The sequence below is a fragment of the Alligator mississippiensis genome, chromosome 5 (genome assembly GCF_030867095.1).
Source record: "Alligator mississippiensis isolate rAllMis1 chromosome 5, rAllMis1, whole genome shotgun sequence".
NCBI classification, from domain to species: domain Eukaryota; kingdom Metazoa; phylum Chordata; order Crocodylia; family Alligatoridae; genus Alligator; species Alligator mississippiensis.
In genome coordinates, this window is record NC_081828.1 from 141,699,590 (window position 1) to 141,714,668 (window position 15,079).

The 15,079-nt window shown below is 41.8% G+C and overlaps 1 long non-coding RNA gene across 1 annotated transcript in view; it reads right to left on the reverse strand.

Annotated features, from left to right (window-relative positions):
• The window catches only part of LOC109285846 (uncharacterized), a 146,098-nt gene that overhangs the window by 87,202 nt on the left and 43,817 nt on the right, over positions 1-15,079 (reverse strand). The window contains exons 3-4 of the long non-coding RNA XR_002093739.2: positions 13,092-13,163; positions 12,483-12,527 (exon numbers count right to left, since the gene is read on the reverse strand). This is a non-coding gene — a long non-coding RNA (uncharacterized LOC109285846). The remainder of the gene's footprint in view (positions 1-12,482; positions 12,528-13,091; positions 13,164-15,079) is intronic.

Below are 15,079 nucleotides of genomic sequence, written 5' to 3' on the forward strand. Positions count from 1 at the left end.
ATGCATTTTAATACATACTTGCCATGCAAATGAGTTTCAAATAACTTATGTTTATCAACAGAATAAAACCCAAAAGATTCAAAAACAAAAAGTTGTTCAATGCTCACTAAAAGATTTGCTGCAATTCAAATCACACAAGTGTGTCAACTTGTGCCCTGGGATACTTAGCTGCTGTAATGAATCCTAAAAAGTTCATTTCTGTCTTTCCAGCAGGCCTGAGCTGCTGCAGCTTTGGGTTTCAGAGAACATTTTTACAGACATCCAGGTATCTGTTCCCAATCACCGATGAAAATGAGCATGTGGGAAGATTGGAAACCTGAAACTTGTTTGTGCACTTTGATTTTGGGTTTTGCAAATTAAATTGACCTGTATGGCCAAAGAACATTAATCTTACAGTCAATTAACTTGGCAGCTAAGACAAGTTCTATAATCCACTTTGAAAGAAGATCAAGTGCATCACTTAATGAGTTAGTGTGTGGATGCATCTGTAATTCATGCTAGTTTGGCAGTCCTCCTTCTAGTATCCCCACACTGTGTTGTGCCATACTGAGACCAGTCTATTGAGCTGTGCACCTCCCACTGCTCTGGAATCATCTTGACTGAATGTCAACTCATCATCTAAATGCTGGTATGCAATCTGGATTGGTTCATTTGCATTTCCATTCTCTAGACAGGTATACTCTAGCATTATACAACCACGTTTATAGCTGTGTTATATCAGACCTCACACATGCCTGGAGCTGTGCAAGAGTCCTGGATTTCTTTGACCTTTGAAGACAGCCCATTCAACAAATCATCAAAGTCTAACAAATAAGTCTAACAAAGCCATCAATAAACAGATGGCCAAGATTTATTACCCCCTCGATACTATCCAATGCAGAAACAAAAACAAGGAACTGTTACATTAAATGTTATTACAAATAAAAGAGAAAAACATGCAAGACCCCAAATACAGAAAAATTCAGTATCCTGATTAAGATGGCGTCAACAACCCCTAGCTTCCCTTTCCTTTTTACCATCCTTTGCTCCAGCCATATCCACCCCAAAAAGCTGTGGAGAACTAAAATAAGAAAAGTTAATTGTAAACTGTCTTCAGTCAAGGTGACACCCAGTTCTGACTCCTGCCCCCTCCCATTTTAAATAGAGTGCAAGGCTTTGTAGATTAAATGTGTATGTTTGAGAAAAAAGGCACCATGGAAGCTAAGTGAGCTCACATTTAGATCAGTACCCTGCATTTGGTTACAGCTATCATAGCCTTTAATGAAATATTTCACATCATATAATCAGTGTATTGTGGGAGGTATATTTCATAGCGTTCTAACATAACGTATTATGAAGAATGTATCACAGCATAACTAATGTTCACAAGCGCCTAACATTTCATTGTTCCTGAACCCATAAAGGTTCCAAAGCAATTACTGCAAATCTATTTTGCAGCACACTTTGCATATATCCTCACAAGAGATTAAATGAGTGCTTGAGACAAAGGAAAAGCTTGATTTTGGGATTCATGCTGGACAGCAGAACAGCTTTTTCATAGGTCCCTGTATGTGTAATGAGGACATACCAGTTCAGCAGCACCACAGGGTGGCAGGAGGGAACCATCCTGATAAATAACATTATTACATTTTTCTCTCTAATCTGTGTACAGCTTTGTAAACAAGCCCCTTCCCTGCTTTGTAGCAACTGGTGTTATAATCATCCACAGAGGTGTCGATACAGTTACTAAGAAGATGCCCAATTTCCACTCCACACCACCACCTCCACACGAGCCTTACAGCCTGCTCATGCTGCACCATGTAAAGCCAGATCTCTGCTGTCCACCAGGCTAAAATAGTCACCCAACCAGCGCTCAAAGCAACCTACTTCCAAAATACAATTCACTGCAATAAGGTTCCTAGACTGGCATATGGATAGCTAGGGTAAAGATACTTATCTCCAAGATTCTCCCCAAACTGGGAGGAAACTTAGAAGGTAGCTTGTAAAAATAGAGGGATATATTAGCACTGCTGTCATGGAGACGGAACAAAGCACAACAACTACTAGTTCATTTTTTCCACCTTCCACAATTAATGCATCTGAAGTGCTTATGTCCCTCAAGGACCAGAGTACTATCAACTATTGAATGCCCACCCACTCCCACACGAGAAGAAAAGCAGGACAAAGGTGGGAGTGTTTGGAAACCTCTCAACAGGATTTCAAAGGAGATTTTAAAGGACTGATGTCTGGAGAAAAGCCATCCTTGAGGAAAAGAAACAAACAGGAAGCTGACCAGAGAAGTGACCCAATATATCCTTGCGCGGACCACAGAGAATACTGTACCAGCCCAGAGCTGCAGCCCTGGCATGTACTTCAGCCTACTGATAAAACTGCTTACTGAGATCATTAGTTCTCTGCAGGGTCCTCTAACCAGAGGCACTTCTGCTCTTCCCCAAGCCATGGCCCAGAACAGCTGGAGCAGCAGCTGGTGGAAAGCCACCCTTTGACCCCTCAACTCCAACCAGGGCCTTTCCAAACATATTCTAAAGAAGATAGACAAGGCATAAAGTTTGCATCTCTGCAGGACTATTATCAGGACAGTTCAAAAGTAGGCACATCTTATATTTGTGCCCCATAAGAAAGGTGGTACAATTTTTTTCCCTGTATCTTTTTGGTTAAAATGCCTGGACAGTTCTGTTTACATTAAACTTACCCATTTTTATTTTTAATAAAAAGGTGATTCATTTAGCATGAGATCAAATTGCCCATGCTGAAAATACAGGAAACCCTTGCTATTCACAGGGTCGGCATTCGCAGTTTCAAATATTCGCGAATGCCGAACCCACATTTTAAATATACTTTATACACTTACAGGAGCCCCTCAGGAGCTCCGGGCTTGCTGCCGCTGGCCTCCTGCTGCCACCGCCAGAGCTGTGCCCCCTCTCCCCACTCCAGGTGCCAGGGGCACTGCATTCATGAACGCAGTGCCTTATTTGCTGATTTCGCCATTCACAGGGGATATGAGAACATATCCCCCGCAAATGGCAAGGGTCGCCTGTACAATACATTGTCCATAAAGACTCGCCATTTACTTACATAAATAGAATACAGGTTGCCAGCTTGTTACAGGGCAACATATTTAATATATTCCCCTTGTTCTCACAGTTATTATGCAAAATACAACAAGCAAACATAATATAAGGCAGGTGTTGCTCAGCAGCCATTTCCCTTTCATTCTTCCCAATAAATATTGTACTGTCATCCTGCAGCTGCTCGGATGATATCCATACATCTTGAGCCATGAAAACAGAAAGCAAACTGGATCTCCCAGAACAAAAGGAGGACTTTGAACATCATTATAGCCCACTATGTCCTGGGATAAGTGCATTTTTCATTACCAAAAATAACTCTGAATTTCAAAAGATCCTGGCAGCATTGATTTAGGTAGGCTCACCTTGTGGAAGAACATGCAAGGATCAACCAGATTTTGCAGAACCCTGATAAAAGTTTTCTATTTATAAACTCTTAGCCCTGGAATGGCAGGCAGGGAATAGGCAGATGGGTCCTGTGACAGGGGGCTCTCTCCTGAAGCCAGGTCGTATGTCAACCTGCCCACTTGTCGCTACGGGGCAATCTGCCCAGTCTTGCCTGCCATGACTTTGCTGTTCCTACAAACAGATAGTAAATACAGGAGGACTGCCTATTATATACCCTGATGCCAGGGGGCTCCGACCTCCCCTAAACCACAGCCCATGGCTTACAGATGGCATCCAGGTTAACATTACTCCCGGCCTGAGACTGGAGCAAACTGAGTCCAAAGCTGGGCTCCACATACACACACACACACAAATTCACACCACCTCCCCTTTCACAGGAGCCCTCTTCCACTCTGCCCCTCTCTCACCAGGGCCTCTAGCATACTGCCCATTACCAAGCCACACTCTACTGCCCTGCTTCTCCTTGAGCAGCCCCTCTTGGACAATCAGGGTTCGCTACTCCCATACTGGCCTCACCACGCAAGACCTTCAGTTCCTCTACTCTACGTGGTCAGGCCTTATGGCAAACCCTGGGATAATTCTGCCCCAAGCCCCTCACCGGGCCCAACTTCTCACAGGGTTGGCCCTTGCGCTGCCCTTCAAGCTTACACCCATTCGACTGTATTTGGCACGCCCCTTGGGCTGTCCTTCAAACCTACTCCGACTTCAGCCCTACTCAGCCCCCTCACACGCACAGCTCTTCAGGCCTACTTGCACTTCAACCCTACTCTGTGTGGGGCCTCCCAATGTTCTCCACACTACCCACTCCGGGACCACATATCCCTGCTGGGCTCAGGCACCTACACATGGGCATACCTGGCCCCCACTACTCCCACAACTCTACACTCCCCCCTCTGTGGTCTCTGGGATCTGCATCCCTCCTGGGCTCAGGTGCCTACACATGAGCATACCTGGCCCCACTACTCCCCCAGCTGCCTCCAAAACCCACCCAAAGATGGGAGCTGGGGTTAAGGCACCCCTCCTCACCTTTCACCAGGGAGGTATCTGGCCTGGCATTTCCTGGGAACTCCCGCACCACCAGGAGCCCCACCAGGCCACCCTTCCCCAGCAGGGTGCAGTTTTAGGTCATGCTCAGGACCAGGAGCCTCCAGCTCCTACCTGCAAGATGTTCCATACAGCAGTTCAGCCATACTATGTTCCTGCCTGGCTCACCAGCAGCACTGCCCCGCTTATAGAGGAAGACAGTGTTTTAAAATGGCTACTACAATCAAGCACCTGCTGACTGCTTGACTCAACCCTTAAAGTGGCAGGCACTACCAGTGCCCTGCCACAGGTCTCATCAATGGCCCTGGTACAATTTGGGATGTGCAAGGATGCATATGTACTAATAAACTCCTGTGCATTGCCAGTCTTTGAGTCATCCCATCACCACCTTTTCTAAACTAGAGCACACCTCCATGGCAACAGCTCTGAGATTTGATCTACCAAACCAGCTGGTTAGCTACTGACCAGGAGTGAAGTAAGGTAACAAACAGTTTTTGGGAAGCTGTCACATTAGTGGCACTGCCATTACAGTGGTGGGTTGAGCTCTGCATAGGTACATAGGCAAACAGGCTTTGTTATCCTCACAGATGCCCACTCCAGGTTCACAACACAATCCTTTTTCACCAGTCAGTACTGTGTATTCAAAAATGGTATTGCTTTGAGTGAAGCTGCTCTAAGAACAATTAGTCTACAGACAACAGCTCTATATCTTCCTCCTCCTCATGTTACTGATGTTGGAGCTGCCAGAACTGCCCACCACAGTCATGGGTAACTTGAAAAAAGTGTATCCACATGGTGGCAAATAGGTCTCAGCCAGTCTCCATGTATTAGTGACTGTCAGCATCATGGTGCAGAGTGCTGTTCCCTCCAAGTTGGTTGATAATTTGAAAATGGTGCTGGTTTACCAAAACAATAAAAAAGAATCATGGAATAGTGGAAGATAAATCATGGTAAATTTGTGATTTTGAGCCCCCATACTGTAATTCTCACCATTGCTATCTGGTTTCCCCTATCTAATTCTCAGTACACTGCAAGAATAGTCCAGGATGTATGCAGACAAGACTATGCACAAAGCATCATAGGATACCTATCTAAAATTCTTTGAACTTACTTTGATAAAAGTCCCTGCCCTGTAATTGAACAGTCTGAACTTGGAAACAATTGGTCATGTGGATAACGTTTTTGAGGAATATATTTCCTACAGTTGTTCACATGCAAAAGCCCAGTGCAAAATGACCCTTCCCCCTTTCCATTCAGACCAGCCAGAAGGAGTTGTCATCTTGTGTGAAGAGAAGCAGAAACTCCTAGAGCTCAGCCTGGAGAAGGAAGGGCAAAGCTGGAGTTTGGTCTGTAAGCTTCCACCATGGAGGAAGAGTTGTCCTAAATAAGGAAGGACCTTAGGGACTTTAGCAAGTGCCATGTTTGAAGGTTCCACTCCGCAAGTGAGTACTCTAAGTTGAGAGTCGAAACTGAAGATAAATGCAATACCAGAGAATAATCGGAACTCCCTCCCTGACTGTCTTTCACAAAGGTGCAATTCCATTAAAGGAATGAGCTTAGTGAAACATGGAAGATATAGAAGAAAGCACCATGTCATAAGAATATAGGAAGTGCCATTCTGGGTCAGACCAATGGTCCATCTAAACCCAGTGTTCTGTCTCCAACAGTGGCAGGAAGGGATGCTCTAGAGGAAGAGCACTAAACTGGATATTTCTAGAGTGATTCATCCCCTATTCAATACCCTCCCAGGCATCCTTCATTATTGCTTTAGAGATACCAGAAGTAGCATCTCCAACTGAACTGTTCTGTTCAATAGCCACTGAACAAAATCTTGTTACCAGAACTGATTTTTGTTACCAGAACTGTTATTTTAATTATTCCTTGTGCTTTTACTATTTATGGGGGTGGGGGGTAGCAAACTCCCCCTGTAATTAAATTACCCTCTATGTATGCCTTTTGCCTCTGAGACATCCAGACAACAAATGTAATTTTTACACCTCCTATGTGCAAATGCTATCACTTCCCTTTTGTCTCTTTGGCCCCAATAGTTAGAGAAACTCTTGGTCTTGTAGTGCAGTGACATTGGCTCTCACTCACAAATTACTGTGTACACCATGGCTACCAGGGGATTAGCATCACTAGATTACCACTTGGGAACTTGTAGTACGCTTCTTCTGAACTCAATATGTCATCAAAACTAACTCCAGAAGCCCAAAACTAAAGAACCTCAAGCAAATGACAAGGTAGCTGGTGAATCACAACAGCAGTCAACTTTGTCAGCGGTCCTTGAACAGCGCTCCTCAACAGAACAGGTTTTAAAAAATAATATTGTAGTTATGCTAGAATTTTTTAAAATCTGGTGACAGGTTCAAGTTCTGTTATTTAAAATGTTACCAAATGTCATTAGTTGAAATATTTATTGTAAAATAAAAATCTGATATATTTCTGTATCTTAGAATGTGCTTTCTTTTAATATTTAGCCATCTACACTGTACTTAATCAGTACATAACATTCTTCATAATAACATTTGCAAATTGTGTGATTCATAGATGTTAGGGTCAGAAGGGACCTCAGTAGGTCATCAAAACTTCCTACTCTGTTGAAACTTCCTAATTATTTTAAGGAAGAGATTTCTTTAAAATGAAAAACAAGCTATTCATGAGGGAATGCTCTTTTGTCCTTTAGCAAATTAGTCTGATAGCCGCTATGTAGCGTATGTGGAAGCAAGTGATTGTTGTGTAACATTGGTTACAAGCTACTAATATTCAAAGGGTATTATCTGTATTATGGTGACACCTAGGAATTCTCACTTGTATAAAGCTAAATTGTGATCCTAACTTTGCCTTACACAGCTGCACTGCAGAAGTGAGGCTCTAATGGCTCTCTCCTTTTTGACAGCTAGAAGAAAGTCCCTTTGATCTGAGGAATACAGGGGCTGCTGCCAATATGCTCCCTTGCAGGAAGCTAACTAGAGAAAAACAGACAAGGACTAGACTGACCTGTGATTTCTCCACATGCTAAACAAAATGACTGGCTGGCTGAGCATGAGGATAGGTTTCAGGTTGCTTCCTCTGGGCCAGGTACAAACATTACACTTTTACTAGTATAATTGATCAGAAACTGGTCTATATCTGTAACAGAACAAAAAGTTGGCACACACAAGACTGGTTTAAAAATGGTGGAAGCCAGTCTAAGATTTTTCCCCTCCCACCAAAGGGTGAATGTGTGCTCTGTATGCCAACCTGTCTAAGCTACGCTGCTTACAGAAAACTGCAAGTTAGATCAATTCTGCCTTCAGCTTTTTTAATGTCTGTACCTAGCCCTGGTGAGAAGTAGGCTCCACATCAGCTCCCCACATACAGCTGATGGCTAAACACTATAATCTAGTTTACAAGCACAAATCAGAATACATATATGGTCTCTTGACCATCCCTCATGCCTACTAAGCTAAAGTTACCACTGAGGACACCACGTTAGTAAGAATGAATGTCTCTCCTCAGTTTGGATTTGGCTAGACCTGATGAAAAGATACTGAAAGAATTTAAGAACACTGTAAGGCTTTAAAAACATGAAAAGTTATAACCATGCTGCTCTGCCTGAAGAAGGCAACGTTCAACTACAGTGTGTTCTTTCAGCCCTGACCTAGAAATCAGACATGGACATTAACTGCACATATACTACACAGCAGAAGTAGGCAGCAAAGAGGATTTTGGAGTGAGTGAAGATGGGAATCAGAAGAGAGGTCACAAAATAAATAACTGGATAAGGAGCCAGACATGAAGCAGAGACATCATGCAGAGCATCAAAATGAGCAATTGCCACTGGGCAATACATTCATCACAAAGACATAATGTCAGAGGAACCATACAGGTGACCAAATGGATTGCTTTCATGGGAAAAGAACACAAATGGTGTTAAAAAACCATTGTGCTGATAAAATAAAAGCCTACTTTAAAGAGTGGGTTGTCATACCTTCAACAGAAAATAGGAGGATTCAAGCAGGAGAGGTGTCGGACCTTTCAGTGGATTCAGTTAGCTTGATGTTGCTGACAATATAATTGCAGTATGAATATGGAATTCATTAGTTAGTGATATATTTGAATAAGTAGTTCTGTATAAAAGCAACTACAATTACACACAGCTGTAAAGCCTACTCCTACTCCTACTGAAGTCTGTGGCCGTTTTGTTACAGACATCACTGGAAGCAGGATTAGTGCAGGAAGCAGGATTAGTGCAGTAATCAGCACAAGCACAGCCATCATTTTTCATTTACTTGTAACCGTCACTGTTTATGATGGTAAAAAGCAACACTTTTTTTACAATTATAAAGCAAAGCCCTGCAGAGATTTCAGCTACTCTGTGCATAATGGCATATGATCGAGTCTTTTCTGAACAAAAAAAAGTATTTCCCTCCTACGTGCATATAATTCTAATACTATGATGAGTGCATTTGTTCTACTGTTGGTTAAAATCACCATATGCTGCTTACTTTTACAGAAAGATTTGGTCAATGTATTCCTTATCTCCAACATAAATATTGTTTTGGGTCACCAATCCACACACAACAAGGATCCATTTACTGAAACATAAGCAGCACTAATTTTTTTGTGTTGTGTTTGTTTTTCATACTCAGTGTAACACAAATGTGTCTGTAAACTAACCCTTATTTCAGTTACACTAACAATCAATTGTCTGAAAGGGATGCCCAAAATACCTGAAAAATGTATCATTCAATTCAAACACCCAAACTCACAGTATGGACTGTACAGAGCCAGTGGACTGGACTGTGTACTCACCTGTAGAAACGTACAAGCAGAATTTTTGCATGAACATACAAAAAAAAAGGGAGGTAGTAAGATAGCTGATTGTAACCATATGCAAAAAAATAATAAAATAAGCAGATAACATTTGCACCAGTGATTGGCAGTTGATGATGAGAAGAAATTCAAAGGAGATAGAGTTTACATAAATCATAAACATAGTGATATAGTAACAAGTAGCTTACACAAATTGTGATCAGCTCTCAACAGGTAATGGCAGCTCATTTTATCCATGCTGTAAAAATAGTGGGAGGAAATTCCGCACCTAGTTGCACTGCACAGATAGTAAAATGCATTAGCATTGCCTCTGATCAGAAATAGGCTTCAGTTTTCTTCATTTGCCTAGCAAAAAGCATGGTCTGCTGGAGTAGACGAAACATGGCCAATTCATATGGATCTGCTGAGTCAACCAGAATGGATCTGTTGAATCACAGCATTCCCTGATACCCTATCCTTGAGCTGTGACTCCATCTGCTTCAGAACAACCTAATATTAATAGGATGTACATGCAAGAGTAATGACTGTGTTATACAAAAAATACTTTCCCAATATAGCTGTGCTCTAGGAGGTACAAAATCCCAGCCAATGAAAAGTTTGGATTTTAGGAAGCAGCATTTAGAAACCTACTAGGAAGAAGTATTTGAGTAACAGTAGAAACAAGGTATATTTGCAAGAAGTCAGTAACTTTTGTGTTTGGAATTAACCCTTTATTTATGTATGGAATTTATATAAAAAAGCTAATCACTTGCTTTCCTAACCTATGGGTTCAATGCTAGTGATAGATCTTGTGAAAATTAAAAGCAGGCAGCTTTCAAAAACACACATCCTGACAAAACAAATCATTACAAATGATGGGCAGAACCAATAGTCTCTTGATATATCTAGACAGACTGTTTTATAGCGCAAGGGAAAACTGACTAGACATTATTAATGTTCAGACAGACAAAGTGACTACATCCATGTGAGTTGTAGGTTTTTATTGTCTCTATGACTCATTGCACTTTTTTCGGTCACTGCAGTCAGTCTCTCCTGGCTGTCAGAATATCTGCACTGAAAGCAGTATAAGAACATTTGTACCATATTGGTTTCATGCACGTCTACATTAACATGGTCTTAGCTACAGTGTAGACCCTTTAAATAGGCCCTAGGATATTTTATAGGAGTGAGTGAATATAAGTTAAATCAAGAAAAAAAGCTAAGGAGAAATAACATTAAAGGAAATAGTCATAGGAAAGAGAACTTCAAAAGTTGGGAATTTTTCAGCTGTAAGCTTGTTTGACCATAGGGTATATCTATCCATATTTGTGTTAATCCAGCTTTATATTACTTATGACATGATAAAAGAAGGGCTCTGCCCAGTGTCAGAGTTCTTACAATGCTGGACTTTTGTCAAAACCTGAGATACCATCTGCATCTGTTCCTTCAGAGGTTATTCTCTAAAACTTAGGCAAGGTTGTCTTTAACAGACTTTGCATTGCGGACTTCAACAGCTATAGGTTTTAAGGTTCCATTTAATTCTGTTATGTTTATGAATTTTTCACCGCCAATAGATATAGATATATCTATATATATATATAGAAAGAGAGAGATGTAGATATAGATATATTTGTTTAGGTAGCACATTCCAATGATATATGTGGGGGGAGAGGAGGTGTACAATTCACACGCACTCTTTTATGCATTATTTGTATTGTGTTATTCTGTATTTACTTGTATCATTCCGTTGTTAAGGTTGATACTAAAGTCTCTTTATACTCACTACTTCGGAAAAGTTGTTTTCTTTGGGGCAGGTGCCTCTAATTCCTTTGGTGCTCACATCCCATCTGGGGATCAGCAATAATAAGTAATACACTGTTTGGTAAGTGTAATGCAACCAGCTGAAAACATTTTGACTGTACTTTGGTAAATTGGAATATCAGCAAAATTGGCTTTGGAAAACATACATTACACTATTGACTCAACCACATGTTAATTCCATATTCATCCTATGTATCTGGGGGACTGAATAACAGTCATCAAATATCTGAAGGGCAATTATAAGGAGGATGCAGACAGACAGTAGGGGATAGGAGTAAGAGCAATGGCCTCAAATATAGCAAAAGAAACTTAGGTTGGAGATTAGGAAGAACTTTATTTCTATGAAAATGGATAAGCATTGGAACACATTATCTAGACAAATTGTAGAGCCCTCAGCCCCAGAAATGTTCAAGGGCAGGTTAGACAGGCAATTGGCTGGGATTGTTTAGTCAGGAATGATTCTGCCTTGAGCAGGCGGCTGACCTAGATAACTTCCTGAGGTCCCACCCACCCCTACTTTCCTATGAACTTTTTAAATTGTATTTTATGATTATCACTATTTTATCAACTCACATGAAATGTGTTCTTGGTGAAAAGTGCATTAGACAATACTGTTCATTGTGCAACATCCATACAGAGATTCCCAGTATGAAATGACAATTTCCTGGGATTTTGTAGCCTCAGATTATTCATGTTTCCAAAGCACATACAGAAAATATACAAGCAAACCAGAGTTAAATTGAATTAGACATTGCTTTGTTGAAATCACAGACTTTCTATCACAGGGATGCCTGTCATCCAATGCAATCATTAAGACAGAAATTTACAGATTTCGGAAATCTAGTGTATTCATAATGGATACACTACGTGTTTAACATTTTAATAAGTTAAAATAAAATCTGTCCGGCGCAAATAAATAGTGTCATTCTTTTTATAAGCTGGCCAAAATAATATAGCATAGCAGTCACCCCTACTCAGTGTATGCTTTCCATCACATAATACTAAACATTCCACACAGCCCAGTTTAATTAACATGTTGCTTATGTTGCTCAGCAGAGTGACCGCAGCTCCTCTCATACCATCACATTCATTTCCCCAAGTAGACAGAAGAAATGAATGCTGCAGTCACTAGATTGCTGGCCATTCATTCTTTCCGGGGCAGATTCATATATTAGCAACATTGGTCAGTGAATACTGTGAGAACATTGGCTTTGGCATCCTTGAATGAGGAAAGTTACTTCAGTGGTTAGGACACTAGCTTAGAACATGTGAGACAGAGGTTCAGTTTCCTCCTCTATTACAGACTTCTTTGCTTCAGAACTGGAAATAATAGTGCTGCCTTACCTCACTGGGGTGCTGCAAGATGCTCAGCTACAAAGGTGATGGGCACTATATAAAGAGAAGGATTAATCAGCCTCTATATTGCCAAACATCCTGAGTCATCAGGGACATTCATGAGTGCCATGAAGCTAGTAAGACCATTGACAGTACGTGCTTGTTATGCAACATTGCCATGCACAAAAGTTTGCTATCGGTAAATGAGGCACTAGATGACAACATCACAATACACAGATAATCATATGTTCACTTTCCAGATATTGAGACTGAGTGTGTTCTGTTGTCAGCAATTGCATGACTTGCCAGTAGTCGAACAAATGGAGTCGACAGTCATTGGTAATGCATTGTGCTAATCTTAGTATATAAAAGGTAGCAGATTGTTTTTATTTCTGTAAATGTCATTATTGATTATCTTTAATGTAAAGGCTGATTCAGCTTTTAGTGGTTTTAGATTCTCTATCCCTCAAAACAAACTCATTGAGAAGGTTACTTCTGGCTATAAACAGATAATGCATTTACCTCAGAAGAAAGCCTTTTGTCCCCAAATCCTACAGATGTATACATTCATTGTCCTACTTTGAGTCCCTGTGAAGTATGCCAGATAAAACGTGTTACCTGTTTTTCCCGTGACACCTGTATGGTTGCTGAGATTCATTCCAGGGACAAGCTGGTCAGGCTGAGATCTTTCTGGAAGAAACAGAAATGAAGCTTAGAAGGGCAACATGTGTAAATGACTATGCTGGTCCTGTTTTGCTCTGGGGCAAATTAGTCCCAGATCTTATGCTCTTACGTCAAATGGGATGTTTTTGTACAGCCTTTTCACAGGCTCCATGATTTCATAGATTTTAGGGTCGGAAGGGACCTATTAGATCATCAAGTCCAACCCCCTGCTCTGGGCAGGAAAGAGCACTGGGGTCAGATGACTCCAGCCAGGTATTTGTCCAGTCTCCTCTTAAATACCTCCAAGGAAGGGAATAACACCGCCTCCCTTGGAAGCGTATTCCATATTTTGGCAACCCTCACTGTAATTTTTTTTTCCTGATGTCCAATCTAAATTTGCTCTCCTTCAGTTTGTGGCCATTATTTCTAGTTACCCTGATGGGCGCCCTGGTAAACATCGTATCCCCTATTTCCTGCTGTCCCCCCGATGAGTTTGCAGACAGCCACAAGATCACCTCTCAGCTTTCTCTTGCAGAGGCTGAAGAGATTCAGGTGCCTCAATCAGTCCTTGTAGGGTTTTTTCTGTAGGCATTTAACCAGATGGGTGGCCCTCCTCTGAACCCTTTCCAGGCTATCTACATCCCTCCTGAAGTGCAGTGCCCAAAACTAGATGCAGTACTTCAGCTGCGGTCTGACCAATGCCTCACAGAGGAAAAGTATCACCTCCCTAGACCTGTCTATGATGCACCTACTTATGCAAGAAAGAGTGCAGTTAGTTTTACTTATTACTTCATCACATTGGTGACTCATGTTCGTTTTGGAGTCGACTACGACTCTGAGATCCCTTTCTGTAGTTGTGCTACTTAGAATGCTACCTCCCAGGCTATAGGAGTGTTGATTATTCTCCCTCCCTAGGTGCAACACATGGCACTTATCTTTGGTAAACTGCATCCTATTCTGTTCTGTCCACTTCCCCAGCCTGTCCAAATCCGCCTGGGTTCACTCCCTGCCCTCTACTTTGTTTACCTCCCTCCATAGTTTGGTGTCATCTGCAAACTTGGGCAGGGTGCTTTCTACTCCCTCGTCCAGGTCACTAATGAAGATGTTGAACAGTACCAGTCCCAGGATAGAGCCTTGGGGGACTCCACTGCCCACGTTTCTCCAGGTAGAAACCGACCCATCTACCACCTCTCTCTGGGTGTGTCCCATAAGCCAATTTCCCCCCCCGCCAGACTGTGTAATAATCTACATTTCAACCATTTCGTGTATTTATAAGAATTTGGTGCAAAACTGTGTCAAAGGCATTTTTAAAATCTAAGTAAATAACATCTACCTCTATTCCTTCATCCAAGCATTTTGTGACCCAGTCATAAAAAGAAACCAGGTTAATCAGGCAGGATCTGCCTGCTATGAACCCATGCTGGTTGCCCCTTAGCATTATTTTACCCACTGGTCCCCCTGAAATGTGATCCTTAACAATATTTTCAAAGGTCTTGCCAAGGATAGAACTGAGGCTAACTGGCCTATAGTTACCCAGTTCCTCCTTCCTCCCCTTCTTGAAAATAGGGACCACAATGGCCCTTTTCCAATCCTCCGGGACCTGTCATGAGCGCTATGAGTGCTCAAACAGTTGCGGCAATGGATCTGCTATGACTCCAGCTAATTCCCTAAGTACCCTAGGGTGAAGATCATCAGGGCCTGTTGACTTAAATACATCCAACCCCTCCAGGTGCCCTTTTACTAGGTCAGCACGAACAGTTGGTGGGTTGGTATCTATCTCGTGCTTACCTAAAGTCCCATTGGGATGCATGCTTGCATTCGTGTCCAGGAACACAGATGCAAAGAAATCATTTAGGAGCTCTGCTTTGGCCATCCTGTCTATTACCAGTTGCCCTAGTCCATCTTGAAGGAGCCCTATGTTACCCTGCACTTTCTTTTTGCTC